At 36.4% G+C, this 14519-nt stretch overlaps 1 long non-coding RNA gene across 1 annotated transcript; it reads right to left on the bottom strand.

Annotated features, from left to right (window-relative positions):
* Positions 1-7494: 7494 nt before the first annotated feature.
* LOC137643318 (uncharacterized) lies at positions 7495-13388 on the bottom strand. Its single transcript, XR_011044926.1, has 3 exons — positions 13103-13388; positions 11430-11621; positions 7495-8593 (listed from the first exon to the last, which is right to left on the bottom strand). It is a non-coding gene; the product is annotated as an uncharacterized lncRNA (long non-coding RNA).
* Between the last annotated feature and the right edge of the window lie 1131 nt (positions 13389-14519).

Raw genomic sequence — 14519 nt, 5'->3', positions numbered from 1 at the left:
CTTTCGCAATAGTATCAATGGGTGCCTACCAATGGCCATCAAAATACTGATCTATTTGCTAGAAGAATATTCAAAATTCATAAATAGCTATAATGATGATTATTATGAAAGGCAACTAAATTCTTAATTATCAAACTTTATAAAAAAAAAATTATCAATTTATCAACAAATCTATAAACTTTACATAAAATGTTTGAGTCTTCTTAAATAAAGAATATTTTCCGAGAAGTAATGGCAGTGATGTCTGTATCGTCCTGGATAACCTGAAGTAAAGAGACTCGGGTTTTCCGAGAGTCCTGGGTCGGGTCAAGCCCTAAGAAATCGACTCCGTTGAGGATCCTTCCTCTTAGGTGTCTTCCTATTCAGGACTACCTCTCGGTTTGGGGTTCCGAGACAGGCAGGATAGAAAGATAGTATCCTGCCACTGACGTCCCCCGGTTATCCAGCAAAACAGCAACAGGCTTTCTTTGGTCTGGTGTTGAATTCTCCTCTTCCTTCTCTCTCTCTCTCTTTCTCTCTCTCTCTCTCTCTCTCTCTCTCTCTCTCTCTCTCTCTCTCTCTCTCTCTCTCTCATTAGTAATCCTTTCTTATCCTTCTCCTTCTTCTCTTCCTCTACTAATAAAGAGAACGAGGTCGGGGGGGGGGGGGGGGGGGGGGATTCCCGTCTACAGTATGCAGCCAGACTGTTACTATTTATTTATTATTGCATTGGACAGCGTTGAACATAACTTGTTACTTAGTAATAAATCTTATATTTCACTTTGTAAACATGTGTATGAATGCACAAAGTTGCTCAACTGTTATGAAAAATTTTATTATTGAAAAAATATTAGATAGTTAAAACAATTGTGCTACAATGATATTTCAGAAAAAAAAGTAATACATTAATGAAACACGAATCCCTCTGAACACCTTGATTCCGTGAGACTATTCCTGGAACTGTGTCTGTAGATAGTCGGAGTGGGAAAGAGGGCTTCAAGAGGGAAAATAATCTAAGCTTAGTCCTGTTGTCTAATAATAATAACCATCTATGCATTTGGGTTATCAATTCAAAGTTATTACTTGATTTTGCTTATGTCGTTTGTGTATGAAGCAAAAGGTAGTTAGGGTCGTGGTTCGAAACTTGCAATAAATTATTTCAAGCCAAAGCTTAGATAACAGTCAACGCTGCCTATATAGGTCTAATCTCTTGAGGAGTTTATTAAGGGAGAAGTAATAATGATAAATGAACAAGTGAATAAGCGAAGTGGTGTGTTATCTTCGGTACCAGAAATACAATTAAATCTACCTATATCATCCAACTTTAATTTACGAAGGGAAAGCTATAATCGGGTCAGACATATTCCCCCACACCTATAATGGGCAGATTCTACAATAGCAACGTATCTCGAATAACAACAACAACAACAGTAATAATAATAATGATAATATGGCTCTGTCGTCTTGTCTTTAACACATACTAGGGTATGGCTATATGTCTGGTAGCAACAATAAATATTTGCATCAAATCTTGTCATTTATGAAAGGTGTCTATCTGGGCATAAAGTTACGATTTGTGAAATTTCTCCACAGTCTCTTCTTCATTTTAATTCTAGGCCTATAGGCTTCATAAGAATTATAAAATCAGAAGTGTCAACTTCAAGTCCCATATAACAATAAGGCAAGGAGGGGAAAACAGCATTTAAACCTTCACAAGTTGGGTCTAACTAAATCCTCAGTAAATCTCAAAAGACGAAAATCTAAAGATATCAAAGAACCAGGTAATAAATAATTTCATTTTTCAAATGACACCATTATTTTCTATGTACAATATACTTAGGCAAACTATATATATATATATATATATATATATATATATATATATATATATATATATATATATATATATATATATGTAGGTAGTAGGTTGGCCAGGGCACCAGCCACCCGTTGAGATACTACCGCTAGAGAGTTATGGAGTCTTTGACTGGCCAGACAGTACTATATTCGATCCTTCTCTCTGGTTACGGTTTACTTTCCCTTTGCCCACACAGACACCGAATAGTCTGGCCTATTCTTTACAGATTCTCCCCTGACTTCATACACCTGACAACACTGAGATTACCAAACAATTCTTCTTCATCCAAGGGGTTAAATACTGCAATGTAATTGTTCAGTGGCTACTTTCCTCTTTGTAGGGGTAGAAGAGACTCTTTATCTATGGTAAGCAGCTCTTCTAGGAGAAGGACACTCCAAAATCAAACCATTGTTCTCTAGTCTTGGGTAGTGCCATAGCCTCTGTACCATGGTCTTCCACTGTCTTGGGTTAGAGTTCTCTTGCTTGAGGGTACACTCGGGCACACTGTTCTATCTAGTTTCTCTTCCTCTTGTTTTGTTAAAGTTTTTATAGCTTATATAGGAAATGGGTAAGTACATATTCCTAAATTCGGATTCTACGCAGTAAAAAAAGAAATGTATGATTTGACATCAAGAGCATTCAGATAAGGCAAGTCTTTGCCATTTTATTGCGAAATGCAATATTTCTGTATATTCAATAGCATCCTTTTTATTAAAAAGAGCAATCCCCGACGAGTCTGTGTGCTAATTTTGGTGTCTGGTTCCGGAAATGGAAGATTCTCCGGAAAATTTTCTGATATCTTCTCCACTATCAGTAGAAGCATCAAATAATGATTACCAAAGTATTTGAAGAAAAAAGAGGATGAATAAAAATTATCATTAATTAAACATAACTGAAATCTGTTGGTGAAAATTGATACCAAATACTTTGAAAAGATAAGTAATTGACAACAACTGCAATAATAATAATAATAATAATAATAATAATAATAATAATAATAATAATAATAATAGCTATAAATTCAACTGAATGATAGAGCAAGCAAAGAAGTAAAAATTACAATAAGCAAAACTTGAAGTACTCTTAAACTGTGCATGAATATCGCTCAAAAGAAGAAAAAAACGAAAAGATATTTGTGCTTTGGCCGACTATGGCCAATCCTCAGCCTATACATTACATTCCTCCCAAGACCTTGACTCTGACATGTTTAGTTTATTAAATTAATCCCCAAAAATACATCATTTCACCATGCCCGCAAAGCCCTTTGCCATTACTATCAATATTACTAACAATGTGATTTAATTTCTGTGTACTGCTTGGCACAACCGGGTTCAAGTCCCATTGATTTCGATCGTGGCGTTAGATAATTGAATTTCAGGATATCAAAAATTATTTCTAGGGTAGGTGTAAGTAGTGTGGAATGACAATAAAGATCCTAGCATTTGGCATAATGGTCTAAATGACACAGACAACTGCTAACAATGTGAGCCTGTGCAAATCGAATTAGGCTTCCAATGGAATAGTTTAATGAACAATCCTTTTTCAGAGAGTCAAGCTTTATAACAGAAGACTAGCAGTGCCCATTTAATCCAATTTTGAAAAAGGGAAAAATCATACATCTTAGCATTTTTTAATGAGTTTTTGAAAAAAAAAAAAATAAGATCCAGAGGGAGGTTTTTTATGGTATGCTACAAAATTCTCCATCCACTGTCATGAAATACTTCTTGTTGCTAATTATTTCTGGACTGATCCACCATCTCATTTAATTCACTCTGACTACAAGTAGAAAGGCGAGAGAAAAACAACAGGGCAGAAGAGAAGGAAAGAACAGAACCTCTGTAATATATATCTACATGGAAAAAAAACAGATCAATAACATACTCGTAAAAGTTAACAATTACTACAGCAGAGTTAGGTAGTTCAATATTCGACTGGTCTCGCACTCCCAGACACCTGTCGTCCAGAAAGGGGTGAAATGGAAATCTCTCTCAAACACCCGGACATCCATCAATTTATATGAGTGACTGTACATGTCAGGACAAATATTACTTTTGTCCATCGAATGGAAAGAAAAATAACCGTATGCTTTAGTAAGTCACAGGTATGGGCACCTGTTTCATTCTATTTTGCACCTATAAACAAATATTGCAGTTGTTGTGTGTAAGAAGTTATCTTTCAGGAACATAAAGACATAATTCCGTTGTCTCAAGGCTCGTGTCTGTTATTATTTGCACTTATTGTTAATCACTGAAAATATTTCATGGTTCCTAAGTGATATTCTGCACATACTAATTCACCATCCCCATTATCAACGGTCGAGGATTTCGAAGGTCTTTAAGATCCTCTTTGGTAAGCGTTTTCTTCTATGTTTTCTGTGATACCATCGATTATGTCAGAGATCCCCTCCTCGCCTACTTCATTGCAACATCTAAGACTTCCCTGACGTATAAATTAATGGGGGGAAGCCCCTCAGTAATTGATAACCCCACTCTATGATAACTTCCAGTATGCTTTCTCTATCTTAGACTTTAAGAGCATTTACAGTATGTGCAATAAACAAAATTGCATTTTCAATTTGTTATTTTTCTATAAATTTATGATGCTGAAGTCAGAGTCAACATCAAGGGTAGCATGAATCCTGTCAAATCTAAAGTGTGTGTAAAGTTGGTGAAGGCAGGATTTAGTACCAGCAGGTAGGAATATCATATCCTCATTCTCATAGGTAAAGGAAAGAAGGGAAATATGGCGTGGAGTATTTTCCATTATAGGAATGACGTTTGATGGCAGTCCCCTATCTTAAAGGAATTCCCTCGCTTCAGAAACAGAATCCATGTAGAACTCTTCTAAGAATCAAATGGATGTCCCACAAGGAGTCTTGTTGTGTTCCCATGAGTAAAGGCAGATTTTTTTTTTTTTTAAATTCTGAGGTGCCCTGGAAATGTTTGTTCTGTTTATGAGGCCATTGTTGACCATGTAACCTACTGCATTGCCATACAGCAGAGTAAGGATTCTATACCACTAACCCCCGGCACTCCTTGGTACTTTCATGGTTGTAGATGCAACTGGGCATCTATGACAATGAACCCAATTCATCACTCCAAAATCGTAACATTTATCTTTTGTCATTTATCTACTTGTTCAGGGGAAGATGAAGCTACCTTTGCCTTAGCCAATGTGGATTCTTCCGTGAATTATGAATTCTCAAGGCTGTATCAAATTACATAGCAAGCCAGCCATCTTAAATAACCTTGAACCATTCTTTCTTGCTCTGCTCATCCCCCATATATTCTTTTCTTTTCTCTCCACATCAAAGTACTCAGATTCATATATTCTTATATGTTGGTTTTTTGGGGATTTTTTTCAAAGTATCTGTACATTTATTGCATTTGAACTTACCTACTCCCCATAATGCCACGGTAGTGAATGGCTTTCCCAGTCCCATCACCGAAATTCTATCCACCTATTCATTCATCCCAATAATCTCTTTTTACTTCAATAAACAATTTTCCCAACAATCAAACCTTTTCTCCCCTCACACATTTTTTCCATAACTCTTGCAAGTGTTTTGAGTTGTTGACCTCATTTCTTATCATTTCTTATCCAACCTCTTTTAACATTTCCGCTGTGTTTCTTTTTATATTTTTTCTGTCTATCCTCTTCTAACTTTTACATCATAGTGTAACTGCTGGGTTGCCCAGGTGCTGATTAGTAGATGGATAAAGTTTAAAAAAAAAAAGCGGGTGTTAACTTCAAGTCTTGATGCAAATCTCCTCTTAAGCAAGAAGTACCTTAGGGCCATAGAAAAACTTTTATCCAAAGATACAAGCTAGAACACGGTTCATTTTTTAAATATACACATTTTTCAAAATGGATGCCAGAAACAAGCAATGTTTCCTATCTCACCTTATTTTGTGACTGTAATGATAAAATTCGTATCAAAATATACATTTTCGGGGGTTTTAAAATTCATAAAAGGATATGTTAAGCTGAAAGAAAACAACTATTGTTTACTTGTTATCATATACATGCAAACAAGTCGCTTTGATAGATAGATTTATGAAAAATTAAAAACATCAACTTTGAACTTTTCAAATGGTTTTAATTGCCAATTCAAATGAAAGTACAGTGTAATATTGAGCATGTCCACATTGTATTAAGATTCATAATGCTTTGTTAAAGCCTGAGGCAGATACTGGAAACAAATGTTGCATTTGGGTAATATCCCCACTCAAGGGACATGAACCTTTACAGCCACAAAGAGATACAGAGCTTCATCTGCAGGTAGCATTTACAAGGTGCCTTAAAGTCCATGGTGCATTTGCAAATAAGGAGTTCTGGCAAACCGTGTGAAATGGTACATGTAGTGTAGACAGGTATTGGTGAGGAGAATAGGGAACACTGCTTCCAACCCCTACCGCATGGTGAGACTGTAGCATGGTCTTTAGAAAGTTTGTTTCAGCACATATGTCCACTCTGACGAAAAAGAAAAAAATAGTGATATACAAACTCTTCCTTAAATTTTCATAAATAGCATTTGTGCTCTTTTGCAAATCTGGCGTATCTGATAAATAACTCGAAGTAGATGCTGCTGGAGTGCTGCTCTGCTTGGTCCCATATGGCCAAAGTCTCTACCTTCATGAAGGAACAGAGAGTCATGCAGTATCCACATTTGTATGTTTTCCTCAGATATGCTATAGAGTTCCATTACAAAGCTTTGAAGGATGGATGTACAGGTTCTGATCATCTCGATGGTAGGGTTAGAAGAGAGCAGCTGAAGAGGCAAGATGAGCTCAGGCAGAGCCTGCCACACTGACCAAGCTGTCTTCTTTCTTTTTTCCAAAGAACGCTGACGTAGTGCTACATCTTGTCAGTGCATGAAATGCTGGTAACACCTTGGCATGTGGTGAATATGCCTAACAAGGGAAATAGAAAAAATAATTTATCAGCTTTAGTGCCAGCTCGTAGCTGAAATTAGTTGGGGTGCTACTCCAGAAAATTTTTAGCCTTTGTTTTAATTTTGAGTAAAAAGAAACAAATTGGTATAATAAAATTCATTCAGAAACCTGAGAGAATCCTAAAAGTACAAAGTCAAACATTTCTTACTTACTATAACCTAAATTGTTACAGTTCAAGTTTGATACATTTATTTAAGAATTAAATCCATACTTCCTGTTTTGATTTCCGTGAAAAGATCAATAATTTTCCCCTTGATCTGTGGATGACAACTGAGGAAATTTTTCTCAATTGAGATGGATCAAATAGAGTACATGGAAGCAAGATAATAACCTAATTCTACACTTTATAACATTGAAGAATATTGTATACAGTTTTCAAGCACATCACACACAGAGTAAAATATAACTTACTTCCACCAGCATGCTTAGGAGTGACAGTGCTCACTCTCACTCGCAGTTTTATGTGCAGCCTCCTATGAGCACATGCACACAACAGCCAAACATCACACTGATGGAACTGTGAAGTTAACAGTTCCATACAAAGATTTTTGTATTTTTTCATAAACTGAGGGATGGCTACTGACATTAAGCTAAATTATTATATATGAACATCATAATGGTATAAGAGATATGTAGAAGGTATGAAATGAGAGTTAAGTATAAACTCCAATTACAATAAGGACTGTACCTGAATTGGCGGCGTATTCCAAAGGCAATCCAGAGTTCATCTATGCTCTGTCAAAGCTCTGCAAAAGTGGAAAAGCTAACACTACAATATCACTATCACTGTTGTGGGCAATTTCTTGATAATGTCCAGCAAAGGTTACTGTGGCTACATGCATAATCACCAAAGCGTCTGTCTCCTCATGTTTGCAAGGGGCTAGTGTATTAATGTTAATGTTAGTTGGTGAAGCAAGACATTCTCCAAGCATGGTTGTGAAGATCTCTTTGCCCTGAGAAAGAGAATACCATTGAAGACATAGCAATGCATTAATGTTTTATGGACTACATCATGCAAGGGCGCAAATGAAGAGATACAATAGGTTTAAAGTGACATGAGCTTTAATTGTTTTGCAAACTTTACAAACAACTCATATTTGTTCAGATCCACATGAAGGAAGGCATCCCAATTGCCAGGAACTTTGTTGGAGATATTAACTCTTCTCCTTCCTCTAATGCCTAGTTGCTCTCGGCTACCAGACTTCAGACTTGTCTTCGAACAGACGTCCCAAATAATGTCTACCCTGTTATTTGTTTCAAATCAAAAACAGATGTAGGGTGCAAACACATCTGTAAAGTAGTCTCTATAATGGTTTTGACACCATGTAACACAGCAGAAGTTACCACAGCTGTATTGTTGTAAAGGTCTTTAGGAATAATACAATCCAATATTTCATTCCTAGTTCCATGATATGTTTGACCCTTGTGTGAGTAAAGGTGGATGGGGAGAATTTTCATGTGAGAATACACCATAGTTACTTTTATGACCAGAATGAACCACAAGCAAAGGGAGAGTCACTTTTGTTTGTCTCCCCTTACAATAGCCACTGCCAATTCCTTATGAGGTTGACAAAAGAGAAGCCTTGAATAACTTCAGCTTGGTAAATCGTATTGGAGCAGTGAATGGTTCTTCGTGTGACCTGACTCACTTGTCAACAAATGCTTCATATTTCTCTTCCAAAGTCCTTCACTCTCCTCACATTGTCTATCACATCTTGGGGCATGATAACTGATTCATTCAAGTCTAGTGGATCTACACTGTTCTCCATGAAGGGATTTCCTCAAAGGTGTCTACTAAAGCCTGTACAAATTAAAACAAAACAAATATAACATTTAAATTACTCATACAATATTAAATTCAAAGAGTATCAAAGGCATCTACCAAAGCCTGCAAATTAGCCAAAAATACGAAAAAAAAACTAATATTCGAAATTGTGCACACATTATTTAAAACAAAGTTTTGTTTGGCAATACATCAGACAATTGCCTTATAGTCGGCTTGAAACTATGGATAATGTTTATGATGTCTGTTCCTCTGACTCCTTTATGCCTTCAAACTCTCTGACTACGTGTCCTATCTCAGAACATAACCTGCTCTCTAAAACCTGTTCCTGAGTCAACAAGATTTTCTATGACACCAGCATGATTCTTGAGCCAGTCAATCAGCTGCTCATGAATCTGGTCATGTGGGATCATGGAGAATGCTCTTTTGGATTCCTGCTCCATCAAGTGACCACTCTTGAACTCTATAAACAGAGCAGGGTGTTTTTCTTCTAGTTTTGTCATATCACGATGAGGGATGGGCAAGTTCCTGGCATAATAAGCATGATCCAAGGTAAAAACCAAGGGCATCAATGAATTCAGCATCTCCATCTAGAGGGAAAAATCTGCTGAGCGACAGGATTTGACAAACAAGAAACAAAACAACACAGCTAAGCTATTTATACAAAATACTAGGCAAATCCAGAGAAACTTTACTCTTAATTTTTTAAATATTGACTAATCAAAGGAAAGAATGAGATATTTAGAATAGACATGTCTTACCTGAAATATGAGGAGATCCAATCCATAAGCTTAAACCAAAAATTTTCTGGGGTTAAGTTATATATAGCTGTTTGATTTTGATCCAGTCATCAAAAAGCACAGGAATGGTGTTTCTTTGCTTATCATTTGTTACATGCTCAACATACAGATGATATGTCTTCCTTGTAAGAACAAAAAAAACGAGCATCAACAGAAACCTGACGTATGTAACGGGTTCTGCAGATGTGGGGAATACCAGTAAAGGACTGAGGTTTGTCACTTGTTGAGATATCACAGTTGGTAAGAACTATAGTCCATCTAATGCCATCCAACCAGTCACCCCGACACACTCCTTATCATCTCTATATGCAGTGGCTTCAGTGTTACCAAGAAGGAATCTTCTCCAAACTGAGATTGGGGTAACATCCACTGAAGTTTCCTTGGCCAATGGAGAAAGAGTTTAATCAGCTACAATAATTTGGTTTTGGTCAGGATTCAAGTAACAGATTGCTTGGCAAAAGACTTTCATTGCATGCCAAGCCGTAATAGGGCTCGTGGGAGACTGTGAAGAGCGATAACATGTATGACCTGGCTGGAGGAAATGAAGTGGGTGCTGTGGTACTGGCATGATATGCAGCCCATGATATCCATTCTTCCTCCCCAAGTTTCTCTTTTGTTAGAGTGTGTTGGCCTCTCTCCAGCCACTGGTAGCCTTTTTCAATTATGTTTCTGAGAGGAAGGAACGACGGATGAGGATGGTTGTTGGTGTGAAGGGCTGGGAAATACATGATCTCATCATTGGGCATTGAAACATCCAGGTCCATGGTTGTCTAGCAAGGTGGCAATGATTTTACATGTTGTGTCCCATTGCGACAGGATTTCGGATATCTATGACATCTTCGGATTTTTTGGCCCTCTGAATGGAAATGTTGCTGAATACTAGTGCATGCTCTATGGAGGGATGTAGCTACTGTGGTTGATGAAGGATTATGATCAATGTTGTCGAGCACCACTGGTGAACACACTTAACTACTTGAAGTGAGACCACCACATCAATATCCTCCCAATGAATAATTACTGAATTTTCCATGTCTGTGCTGAGGAACTTTAAGCAGTCATATGATACACATAGTCCTTGTTGATGTGTGACATCAACCAGAGATGCACTTCCAGTTTGAAGGTGCAGTGTTATTTATTCAACATTGGGGGCATTGAATGTTTCACATGTAGAGAAAAAGCATCAAGTAAAAACCTGTTTTATGGTGAGATATTTATGCTTGAGAATTTTGACTGCTCTAAAAATAAGTGACATATGTAGTTGTGTTGTCCTTCACATCAACAACGGTATTGCTTAAATCGTCATCAAAGATAAGGGACCATCCTCTCTTTATTCGCACAGGTATAATATCAGGAATCAGATACTCTATATCCTCCCAAAACTGTGTGGTGTTGCATGTGATGTCCGGGAAACAGACTAGTGATGCAATTATCATACAGCGTTATCAAGTCAGCCATTAGCTGTGACTTTCCCGAGCCACGATACTCTTCTGCAAAGTCCAGCAACTCATTCAAAACATGTGCTCGGATTACTTGTGTTGCATCACTTTCTGTAACATCACAGCCAACAGTTTCTGCCTTTCTGTAGAGTTTAGTCAAGCATGCACAATGATATATCGCTTCAATTGGGACCATGACACCGGCAGCTAGTTGGGCCAATAAAAATGATTGTCACCTAATACCTGATCATATTTTCTTACTTTTTTTTTTATGAAACTCAAGGGTAGCAGTTTTTCTTAGTTCCTTATGGTTGACTATTTTATTACAGAAGATACAGGGTGTGCTGACTTGTTTGGGAGATATTGAGTGTGAAACAGTGAAAGTGAAGGCTGTGTGGTAGACCTGGTGCTGCTTATTGTATGTCGTGTTTTTACTGGGATGACAGATTCTTCATACTTTCTCTTGCTCTCTCCACTTTTTGGTTGTCAATGGCATTCCTGCACTTTTGTACTATACTATTCCATTGGACATTAACAATCGCATTATATGCTGAGAACCACTACTACTACTACCACCACCACTAATGTCATTCACTACTACAAAATCAGGTAACTCACCTAATGCTGTCAGCTCCTGGATGTTATCTAATAATTCTTTGTAACGTGCATTTTGTTGATCAGGATTGTTTCTGTTTTGTAGATGAAAATGGGCCTAAAGTTTTTCATTGATCATCATTTTGACATAAAAATCGTAAATACCAGTCACGAGCGTCCATAATGGCCATTTAGTTTAAAACTCCACATTCTATTCTGAAAGGAAAAATTAAGTTTGAGTATCATGGCAAGATAATGTTATACATAACAGTCATTCATACAATTTTGAAAAATATTTACGGTCACTGTGATAGCTTTTTAATCGTCGATGATTTATTACTTTGAATTCCAGAACTTCTGTAAGGAAACTAATATTGCTTTTAAAGCATTGAACACCCTTGAATTTTCTGACTCAAAAATGTACTTTGATACAAGCTTTGACTATGTAGTCCCAACTGAAGCTGATATGGAACTTGACGTGTTTCCGGTGGTCATTAAAAAAGAAATGTATATTTCAAATAAGAAGTGTGATCTTGCGTCTTTAGATAAAAGTTTTATATATATATATATATATATATATATATATATATATATATATATATATATATATATATATATATATATATATATATATATATATATTGCCCTAAGGTATTTCCATACTAAGGGGGCCCTTGGCATCATGACTTGAAGTTCAAAGTCACTTGACCCATATATTAAAATGGTCTCACAGGTTCCATCACTGGACTATATAGGTCAAATAAACAAATCCATTGTGATTTTTGCGCAGCATTTCATTCATCGTTTTTATAGGAATATGAGAGAGAGAGAGAGAGAGAGAGAGAGAGAGAGAGAGAGAGAGAGAGAGAGAGAGAGAGAGAGAGAGAGAGAGAGAGAGAGGGGGGAAAACCTGACAATTTTGAAATCTCCTTTTCCCCGGGAAAATTGATAATAAAAGACAGAGTAGCCTACAGTTATAAAAGTGGCTGTTGGGCAGATTTATCAGAAATGGCCAGAACCACGCTTGATTGGAAAAGCCGTACTGATTATTTTTCTCTCGAAATTACATCGTAAGAATATTGAAAGGTATGCAATTACTCCGCTAGTCTTTTATTGACTAGCTTTAATTCAGAAATCATGCGAGGCAAACAGCTGAAGTTTATAACCTTTAGTGACAGAAGATGCGTAAGCCCCACTTTTTTCTTTCATTTTTATTATTGTACGTTGTATACACAAATATACCGTCAGTGTAATTCCTTGTTTGTATGACTACGTCTTCAGTTAATGGGAACTCAGAATGACATCATCCATTAATCTGTGGCACAGCTGAGAAACTGCCAACGACGCGAGCGTGTAAATGTTAACCATTATCCACTTAAGTGAGAGTCCAGCTTCTGTGTGCGAAAAAATAGATTATCTCTCTCTCTCTCTCTCTCTCTCTCTCTCTCTCTCTCTCTCTCTCTCTCTCTCTCTCTCTCTAATCAAAGGTCTGAGTTGCGTATGCGCATGCTTGAAATATCGCCTTACCTTAATGATTATGATATCCAAAGTGGCTGATCGTCTGTATTACGAGGATTACGAGATGGCCTTATGAACGAACCCTTGTTTGGTCTTATTTTATGAGCATAGATATGTTTCTTTGCTTACTGAACTTTATTTTCTTTTACAACTAATTGGTGAAGAATTATTTTGCTTACCCTTTAGTATTCAGCTCTTCTTAGCTTTTTGTGTGGTCTGGGCCAAGTGTTCTTGCCCGGCTGTGATGGTGATGGAAACTTCAATTGTTTATTTGCAAACATTAATACATCCTCAAAAGTTGGGTAAGGAATATGTCAAGGAAGTCTTCATGTTGTTTTACTCGTAATTTTGTCTGCTTTTTCAACGTGTTTTTATTATGACCCAGCCATTTTCATGTCTCGTAAAGCACCAAAGGTGGATATGGTGCATTGACAGTTGGGTTTGAGCTGCCGGAGTTTTCTTATTGTATTTTTCCTGGACATGTTTCCCTCTGTGGAATACTGTAGAGGGACACTCTCCATCCAAACCCTCCACTCTTTATTCTAAATTTTCTTTCATTAGTCTGACGTATGATTACATATTTGCTATTGCTAATATTTCTATAAATTTAGAACAATAATATTTATTACGATTAGTTTCTGTAAGTGAAAACTAGAAAAAAGAATATAAATTCTTATTTAGTATAAACCCAACATGTGCCAGTTTTATTCATTAAAAATCTATTGCTTGTAAGTAGATTTGTGTAGGCACTGGTCCTGTGTCTATTTGTAAATTAGTATGATGTATGTAAGATGACTGCATGTGATTGTGTGTATATATAAGTTTAGGTTAAATAACTAGGCCTATATGCTACGTAGATAGATAGTTGGAAAATCAAATTTTCGAATTGAAGATTTCAACAATAATGATTTTTTTTTTAGCTTGACTTAATCCTCAGATAGAAACCTTGCAAATGTACATTAGAAAATAGCTGCAAATCCTATAAGATAATATTTCTGTTGGAGTCCTACGCCATTTCATGACATCGCAGTCGGTCGATATGTTCTCAAAAGACTTTCAAACCATGTTTGAAATTTGTTTGGAGTTCTTAGCTCTAACTGTTATTATCACGTATTAAATAAACATTAGGCACCCCCCAACCAAAAAATAAATAAATAAATAAATAAATAGCTAATAGCTCCAAGCGCCAGTTTTCATTTAATTTACCGTAACTGTCTAATCTTCTTAACTCTAAATTGAATAAAGCTTTAAGTTTTCAGTCTTGTCGGACTTGACCTTAAAAATGGGCTCCATGACAGAAGAGATATTTGGAAAATATCATCACTAAATCATTTGTTCAAGATGTGATTGACGCAATACAGTACAATACTTAACCAGATTAATATTTCGAAATATACCTCTTACTGCCTACGGTTTTTAACATTCCAATCTTCTTTAAAAACCGGGAATTAGGTTAATTACTCCTTGAATTATTTTGTTCCTTTACATAAAAAGGCAACTATACAAGTAAGCAAAACAGTAGCCTGAGAAATTTTGGATTCCTGCATAAAGATATCTCGGTTATCAAATATATGAAATATAAATATCAATATGCAT

Source organism: Palaemon carinicauda, chromosome 1, assembly GCF_036898095.1.
Source record: "Palaemon carinicauda isolate YSFRI2023 chromosome 1, ASM3689809v2, whole genome shotgun sequence".
Taxonomy (NCBI): Eukaryota; Metazoa; Arthropoda; class Malacostraca; order Decapoda; family Palaemonidae; genus Palaemon; species Palaemon carinicauda.
The sequence above is the reverse complement of the archived record's forward strand: the minus strand, read 5'-3'. Positions and strand labels throughout refer to the sequence as shown.